The 8,378-nt window shown below is 29.1% G+C and overlaps 2 long non-coding RNA genes across 2 annotated transcripts; both read right to left on the reverse strand.

The window, feature by feature from the left end:
• Nucleotides 1-826: 826 nt before the first annotated feature.
• On the reverse strand, nt 827-5,636 carry LOC128984887 (uncharacterized). Its single transcript, XR_008490004.1, has 3 exons — nt 5,569-5,636; nt 3,909-4,040; nt 827-979 (listed from the first exon to the last, which is right to left on the reverse strand). It is a non-coding gene; the product is annotated as an uncharacterized LOC128984887 (long non-coding RNA).
• Nucleotides 5,637-6,245: 609 nt separating this feature from the next.
• LOC128985896 (uncharacterized) lies at nt 6,246-7,882 on the reverse strand. Its single transcript, XR_008490087.1, has 3 exons — nt 7,794-7,882; nt 6,863-6,982; nt 6,246-6,351 (listed from the first exon to the last, which is right to left on the reverse strand). It is a non-coding gene; the product is annotated as an uncharacterized LOC128985896 (long non-coding RNA).
• Between the last annotated feature and the right edge of the window lie 496 nt (nt 7,883-8,378).

Genomic DNA, 8,378 nt, shown 5'->3' on the forward strand with positions numbered 1-8,378 from the left:
TAGTTTCAATATAAATAAAGTAAAATGATATATATCTTGATCCCTATTATAGTCTATATTTATTATTATGTAAAAAAACATCTTTAAGGAAAGTTATTGTTAAAACTATTGTAGCTGTTTGACAATTTGTATAACAATTGTGTTTTAAAATACTTAGTTTAATTGTTAATAAGTTTTTATCATTTAAATTAGTAAAAGTTGTATAAAAATTTTGGTTTTAGCAAAATTTCTATATAGGAAATAAGCTAATATATTATAATAAGACCTAGAACCAATTTTATTTTGATAACCCTAGAGGCTACCAACATAGCTGAACCAAGAGTTTTATAAAGTAAAACAGGTTTTTAACCTAAAAATAATTTAGTAGATTAAAACATTATTGTGTGCCAAATAGTTACTTCTATGTTATTTTTATGGAGAAAATTGTAAACTGTTATAGTTTGCTTATATCATTTTATACAATTAAAGTTAAAAATACTTTTACTACTCTCTGCTGTAGCAACCCTAAGCGTTTGTTAAATTTAATGATATTTAAATTAGAGATAAATATTTTTAGTAAAAATATAAGTTAAAATTTGCTTAGTTTTAACTGGACAAATAACTTAGTCGGGGGCGGGTTAATTAGTTAAGTGTATGTTTTTATGTAAAAATATATGTGTAGGGATTTAGTGGACCCTAAAATAAAAGTGGATACCTAAAAATATTTGTGATATTTAAACTTTAGACATTATATATGTTTTTATATGGTTATATAAAATAATGATCCTACTATAAACTTAAACCTGTGTCACCTAAGTGAAAATATATTTAATAAATTTACCAATTTTCTTCTAAATCGGCCTCGATCCCTTCATCTTCTTCTATTTCTTCTTCCTCCTCTTCTTCCTCCTCTTCCAGTTCGTGGCTGCATTCTGCCACATATTCCCTAAACTGTCCATAATGGACAGTTAGGATCTCCTCTGCTGTCATATCGCTGCATCTATAAATCATTTAAAAGAGTATTAGAATCAGCATAAAGTTAAAAACCCTTGAGAAATAAATTTTATAAATTAAGTTTAAAGATACGTACTGGCAACAAAGGGGAAGCCATTCTCCCCAGTGTTCTTCAATAGAGCAACAAAAGACGTAGCGGCGACAGCTCCAGCACACACCATTAGGCATCTTGTTAGAAAATGATGATAGTAACAGATAATATTGCTTTGGAGAGGAGGGGAAATAGTAACAGATAATACTGTCTTAGGAAGGAGGTGGAAAATGTGGTTAACTCAGATGTTCCCTCCCTCCAATCATATATATATAAGCTGTAGCTGCTATATGGATTATTGTTATGTTAGTTTTCATCATAGCTAATATGGTGTTATTATTCTTCATACTACTTGTATTGAGACTACTAATCAGCTCTGAAGCAGTTGATGAAAATCTGCCCCCAAATGGTCAAGTAAGTAGTACTATATAATTATACAACTTTAGATAAATAATTAAAAGTAGCTTTGTGTTTTTTAATATATTTATTATAAAATAATTATTTATTTTTAATTAGGAAAAGCTCTTTGTTAGTGTTTTTTTATCAATGAATATGTTTTTATAGGATAGGGCAACAATAGAAGGAGATACAAGAGATGAAAGAGAACGATCAATTTTGGAAACTGTAAGTAAACTATTATTCATCTTTATTTATATTTGTTGTATACACATTTACTATAATGTTTTATTATTTAACCTAAAAAGATATCACAAATTTAAAAACCTAACTGTAAACAATTTTACTAGTTCTCATTGTATATTTTTGTCTATGCTGAAGCTGTTTTTATAAATATAATAGACTGCACCCTATTGGTAATTTTAATGTATATCATAGAACCAACTTTTACCAACAGCTGACTTTAAATATTCATAAAATTTTGCCTATATGTTAATTAGGGCTGTGAGCTAAATTATAGTTTAATTTGATAGTTAATTCATAACTTTTGTATAAATATATATTTGTTATTACAGTGGGGTGGTGGTTTGGAGACCTTTTTGGATCAATATCCCTACAATGCTGACTTGGAACATTACTTCATTAATGTGCATGGGGATGTCCTTTCCTTTGTCACATTAGACTATGATAATCTAGACCTAATACCACCTATACCTACGGGCTTCTGGACAATTTCTGAGGTATGTAGGTCTCTATGTAGTTTAAGTACCTCTAATAGTAGTAGAAGTAGTTTGTCTAATTCTTTATTTTTAATCTATATATGTATGGTTTTTTAGGAATATGCTCAAAATAGGATTCGAGATATGTGGTCGATAAGTAACCCTCCCGAACAAACTGGAGTCCATATCATAGAGTCATCACAAGAATATCCTAATCTTGTCTGGACTTTACTTCGATTAATGGTAGGTTTTATTTAAAAATATATAATCACTAGCTGTGTAATATAAAACTTTTATAGTATTTAGTTAAAACCTTATAAAACAGTTGGTTTATGTATTTTTAGATATGCTAACTATTATATATAACTTAATTTATGTTGTTTGTTTTAAACCAATATAATAATCAATAAAAGGATTAATTATCTGTATCTACTAGTTAACCCTAATATATCCTATCACATGAGATGCACTTTAACAAAATTAAACCACCAGTGGTGACAAATAAAACATAATAGGCCTACTTTTATTTTTACTATCAGTTTTATCTATCAATTATATACTAAATCTTGACTAAAAATGCTTATTTAAAAATATAATTTCCCACCTATATACAACACTATTTCAAAGTCTTTTTCCTAGTTATCAGAAATCAAAAAACCAAAAGATAAAAAGTTTATAATTTTATCCGATATACAGACAAAACTCTAATTTTATTTATATAATGTGTCTCTTTTAAAAAGTATTTTTTATTAATCATAATATGTTTTTTATAGAGAAATGGTGCATCTATAACTCTTAATGAAGAACGTCAACTGCTTGCAAGACCTAATGTTCGGCAAGCACCTATATCAAAAAGGATTGTCCTTAACTCACACTTAAGAGATATGTTAAGAGAGGCTGAATCTTCTGTTCTTGTTGTAAGTAGAAGCTTTATATAGATAAACTTCTACTTATCTAAGTGTTTAATTCAACTTATTAGGTTTTTAATTCTACTTATGTTTTCAGCCATTTGTTGCTATGGAGACAGATAGTTTTTTTCAAAACGATCTTGGCCATCTTCTCATTTTAGAAGCTAACCCACTTTTACCGCCTCGCTCCCCGCCACATGTATTAAGCAACTTTTATCCAATTACCTGGGTAAGCTATATAACTTGAATATATATAATTAGATTTTTACAATATATCAAGATTAAGTATTTTTGTCACCTCTCATATCTTAAACTTTACTCTAAATCAAATATATTTTACTAAACCTTTTATTTAGACAGATTTTACACAGTAATCAATTACACAAGAGCTTTAAGAATTTGTTTTTAGTTTTGATGACTATAGTGAGGTGATTAAGTTAACTCTTTAAAAGTTATTAGTATTTATAATTTAAGCAACAAACATATTTATAATCTATATAAATAATATGTTGCAAACTAGTCTTATACTCTTAGGCTCTGCTCTAGCTGTTTTAAAAGTTTCTAGATTATTGTTTATATTTTAATCAGCTATATAATTTAATTATTTGTTTTTTTAGCAAACGGCGCAACAACTAATACATGAAATACAAATACAAGGAGCAGGTCCCTCTAATTGTATAGTTATCATACATGAAAACATTGATGGATATAATTGGCAATTGATCAGAATGTATACACTTCAAGACAACCCTATTTGGGCTTGGCAAACAACAACAAGGCGTTTTACAGCTAATACAAACTGGATACACATAAATGATCACATCTATAACTATTTAGTAACTCCTATACAAAACAACTCACCAGCTAGTTCACCATCAAGCCCAAATTCAAGCATCATAGATTCACCACCTTCAAGCCCTGGATCTGTAGTTCCACCAAGTCAGAGTTCAAGAGATTCCTTCTTTCAAGATGATCGTGATATTCTAAGATCGGCTGTAAGTATATTTATAGATTAGAATTAGTTAGAGTTTGTTAAACAAGATTTTAAATTCTACTTATTTTAATAGCTTTTTTTCTATTACAAACCAATCACAAAGTTCTACATTTCAAACAAGTTCTATTTATCTCAACTATACTATATATATACTTGATCATAGTTTGTGATTTAATTTTTATTTATAAGAGAGCCTTATAATTTCAGAAAGCTACAACATATAATGTTAAGCATGATTAAACACACAGGTGTATATATTTAGACTACACAGATATTCCTAACCAACAAAATGTTTTGACAAAAAATTCTTTTAGAGTTATATAATATTACTAGTTCAAATAGGGTAATAATATTATTTTCTTCTATTTACAGAGTAGACAAAATGAACAAAGAAGAGCTATAAATAATGTAAGTTATAGTTTTCCTTATATAATACATATCTTAGATATTAAATAATCCTAGGTATGTAACAGAGTTTTATGATAAAAAATATTAAAACTTTAATTTTAGTTTAAGGTTGTAATTTTAAAAAAAGTCTAGCAACCAACAGATGAGTTGATTTCAATAATAGTTAAACTAACAGTTAGTTATTATTATTCTATTTTTAATAAGCTTTATTTTTACAGATATCTGAGAGTTCTTCACCACCACCCACTAGACGTAGGCGGCTAAATACAGAACGAGTGCTTTTACCCCGTGGAGACTCAGTAAGAAATATTTTAAAAGAAGTATTTAAAAAGTCCAAAAATATACAAGCAAAAACAATACAACAAATATTTACTAGGATTATATTATAACCATTTTATGTTTCAGATTAACAGATCAAATAACTTTGGCCTTTGGTTCGTACACACAAGAGGGATAGTTCTTCAAATTTTTTCGGTAAAATACATTTTAAATATTTTTAAAACAATATTAAAATATAATTTATATTATATATGTTTATACTGTATATCATTATTTAGCTAAGATTGTGTTTCAGGAAGAAGTTATAGCTAGACTTGCTATACCCACCAACTTCCGGCAAGTAGACCAAGATTATGCTGAGAGGTGTGTAAGCGAGCTTTATACAACAGCTTTGCAGGAGCTGTTAGTTGAGGATTATTATATAACTTCAAGGATTAATGATGTTACCTGTGTTCTACGAATTCTTATGGTGAGTTATATAGAGACAAAAAGATTTTTATAGTTTAAGAGAATCTTATACCTATTTACATTTTAAACTATTTGTTTCAGAGAGATGGTGTGTTTTATGAGAGGGACCTAACAAACATCCCTTCAGCTTCAATCCCTATTTCTGGATTTCCACATGAAGAAATTACAAATATGATAATACTGGAACCTTCAAGTTTTCTACGAATGTTTTCATCAGAACATGTAGGTAGCATTACCTAAACAATTTAATATTATTTTAATAACACCCCACCTATTACTAATACTAATTTTATTTTCAACAGCTCTCACCAACAATAGTTTCTGTTGTTAGACCCTCATTAGTAGTACCTCCTATTACACCTCATTCAATACCTTCAACTTCAGCTGTAGCCCAGGCATCCTCAACCGATGGAATTTGGCTATCTGTAGATAGGTCGTCGTCTAATACAGGAGCTAATGTTGCAATGCGGCGAGCAATGACTGCTGAATTAGCTGGACCATCCCAACCTTCCAGACGAGTACAACCTGTAGTAAGTATTTTAACATTACAAGACATATAAGTGTAATACTAATAGCCTGTAAGAACAAACTCAAAATCAATTTAATTAACTCGACATTTTTTTATTTTTACTGATGTAGTTAGATAATTACCAAAGAAGTTAGATAATTATCAACCACCTTCAAGTCAAACCTACTATATTTAGTAGCTTTTAATGATAAAGTTAAGCCCTCTTTTAGCTGTTTTTAACATCAGATAGATAAATTATCGTTTGTTCCACATTTATTATAAACATCCAATACTACTACATATTTAATATTCTTTTATGCTCAACAGTAAGGTTCTGTTTAATAAAACATACATGTAGAAACAAGTACAAATTATTATAGTATTTTAACAAAATCAATTTAATTAACTCGACATTTTTTTTTTACTGATGTAATCAAGTAATTACTACCTAGGCTATTACTAATACTTATTTTGTTTTCAATAGCCATCTTCCGATATAGGTAATATCGTTAGACCTACAATACCTTCAACTTCAGCTATATCCCAGACACCTTCAACAGTGAATACCCTAGCTGGTGTTGCTAGACAGCAGACAGCAACAGCTGATGAATTAGCTGGACCATCCCAACCTTCCAGACGAGTACAACCTGTAGTAAGTATTTTAACATTACAAGACATATAAGTGTAATACTAATAGCCTGTAAGAACAAACTCAAAATCAAATCATTCAACTCAACATACTTTTTATTTTACTAATGTGGTTAGATAATTACCAAAGAAGTTAAATAATTATCAACCACCTTCAAGTCAAAGCTACTATATTTAGTAGCTTTTAATGATAAAGTTAAGCCCTCTTTTAGCTGTTTTTAACATCAGATAGATAAATTATCGTTTGTTCCACATTTATTATAAACATCCAATACTACTACATATTTAATATTCTTTTATGCTCAACAGTAAGGTTCTGTTTAATAAAACATACATGTAGAAACAAGTACAAATTATTATAGTATTTTAACAAAATCAATTTAATTAACTCGACATTTTTTTTATTTTTACTGATGTAATCAAGTAATTACTACCTAAGCTATTACTAATACTTATTTTGTTTTCAATAGCCATCTTCCGATATAACTAATATCGTTAGACCTACAATACCTTCAACTTCAGCTATATCCCAGACACCTTCAACAGTGAATACCCCAGCTGGTGTTGCTAGACAGCGGCCAACAGCTGATGAATTAGCCGGTCCATCACAATCTCCCCAACATATACAACCTGTAATAAGTATTTTAACATTACAAGACATATAAGTGTAATACTGATAGCCTGTAAGAACAAACTCAAAATCAAATCATTCAACTCAACATACTTTTTATTTTTGCTGATATAGTTAAGTAATTACTTCAATGGTTTTAACTCTACTAAACATATTAGCTTCCTAAGCTTGCTTTAGTTACTAATGATAAATTTCTTATATATACAACAAATAAAAGTGTTGAGATACAATTACAGCTATTAGATTTTTTCTGTTATTATTTATCTCTTTTTTAAAGATTTAAAAATAAAACACCACATTTATCAAACTTATTAATCTTTATAGCTATTAATCTAATAAACTGTTACACTTAAATAGAGTTGCATTAGTTAACTAATCACAAAGTTACTTCAACACATATATTTTTAGTTCTAATAAGTTTTAAATTCCAGCAGTGGGCTACACCTGGTTTATAAAACCATATTATTTTCCACTTATTGGGACTTGATATAGTACTTAAACAAATATTTCACCTATACAAATCTATAGAAAGAATATTAGTTAAACACTACATTATTAAATCTACAAATGTTTATATAAATCTGTAGTATATGTTTTTATAACAGAGGTTTATTCAGTTATTTTTATTCCTTCAACAATAAATTTAAATTAGAAGAGAAAGCTACCCCAGTTTTATATGATACAGATTAACTAGTAAATGAGTGATCCAAATATAATATTACCTTGATGATAAATCAACTATATATTGAAGTAAATAAAAATCAGCTTAATATATATGTTTCTATTTTCAGAATTCTACTTCAACTATACCTGAAACACGTGAATGTCGCAGCTGCCGGCAGAGCGCTCGCCTTGAAACCTTTCGCAGGAGGTTACTTCAAAGGGTAGGTATCCTTTAAAGAGAAATTAAGTATAAATAAATTAATATGTTTACACTAAACTTTCCACACAAAATTTAACTATTGTTTACCTCAAACTTGAGAGATTTATTATATACTACTGTAATAAATTTTACTAACCAGCTGATTTATGGTTTATACTATTTTATATAAATAGATAAAAACATTAATTCTTGTATAATATCTTTCAGGCTGTGAATAACCCGGAATTTACCCTACCTGCAGCTGCAGCTGGTAGGATTGCTACGCTACGAACCGAACTCCTAGCTGTAGCTAGCTTAGCCGGAAATACATTAGAGGGTTATTCAAATGCTTGTGGACTACAGCCAGCAGTTATATCAGCTCTATGGGAGGACCTCCGTAACACGTTAGAAGGTGTATTGAGGCAGACTACCGGCCAAATAGACACTATGATATCAGAACGAGTTCCACGACCATCAAATCCCCCAATTAATTTGGTAACGTGTCAAATTTGCCTAGAGAATGCCCCCACAGT

The sequence above is a fragment of the Macrosteles quadrilineatus genome, unplaced genomic scaffold, assembly GCF_028750875.1.
Source record: "Macrosteles quadrilineatus isolate MER2022 unplaced genomic scaffold, UCM_ALF_1.0 Scaffold_2__2_contigs__length_208266976, whole genome shotgun sequence".
Taxonomy (NCBI): domain Eukaryota; kingdom Metazoa; phylum Arthropoda; class Insecta; order Hemiptera; family Cicadellidae; genus Macrosteles; species Macrosteles quadrilineatus.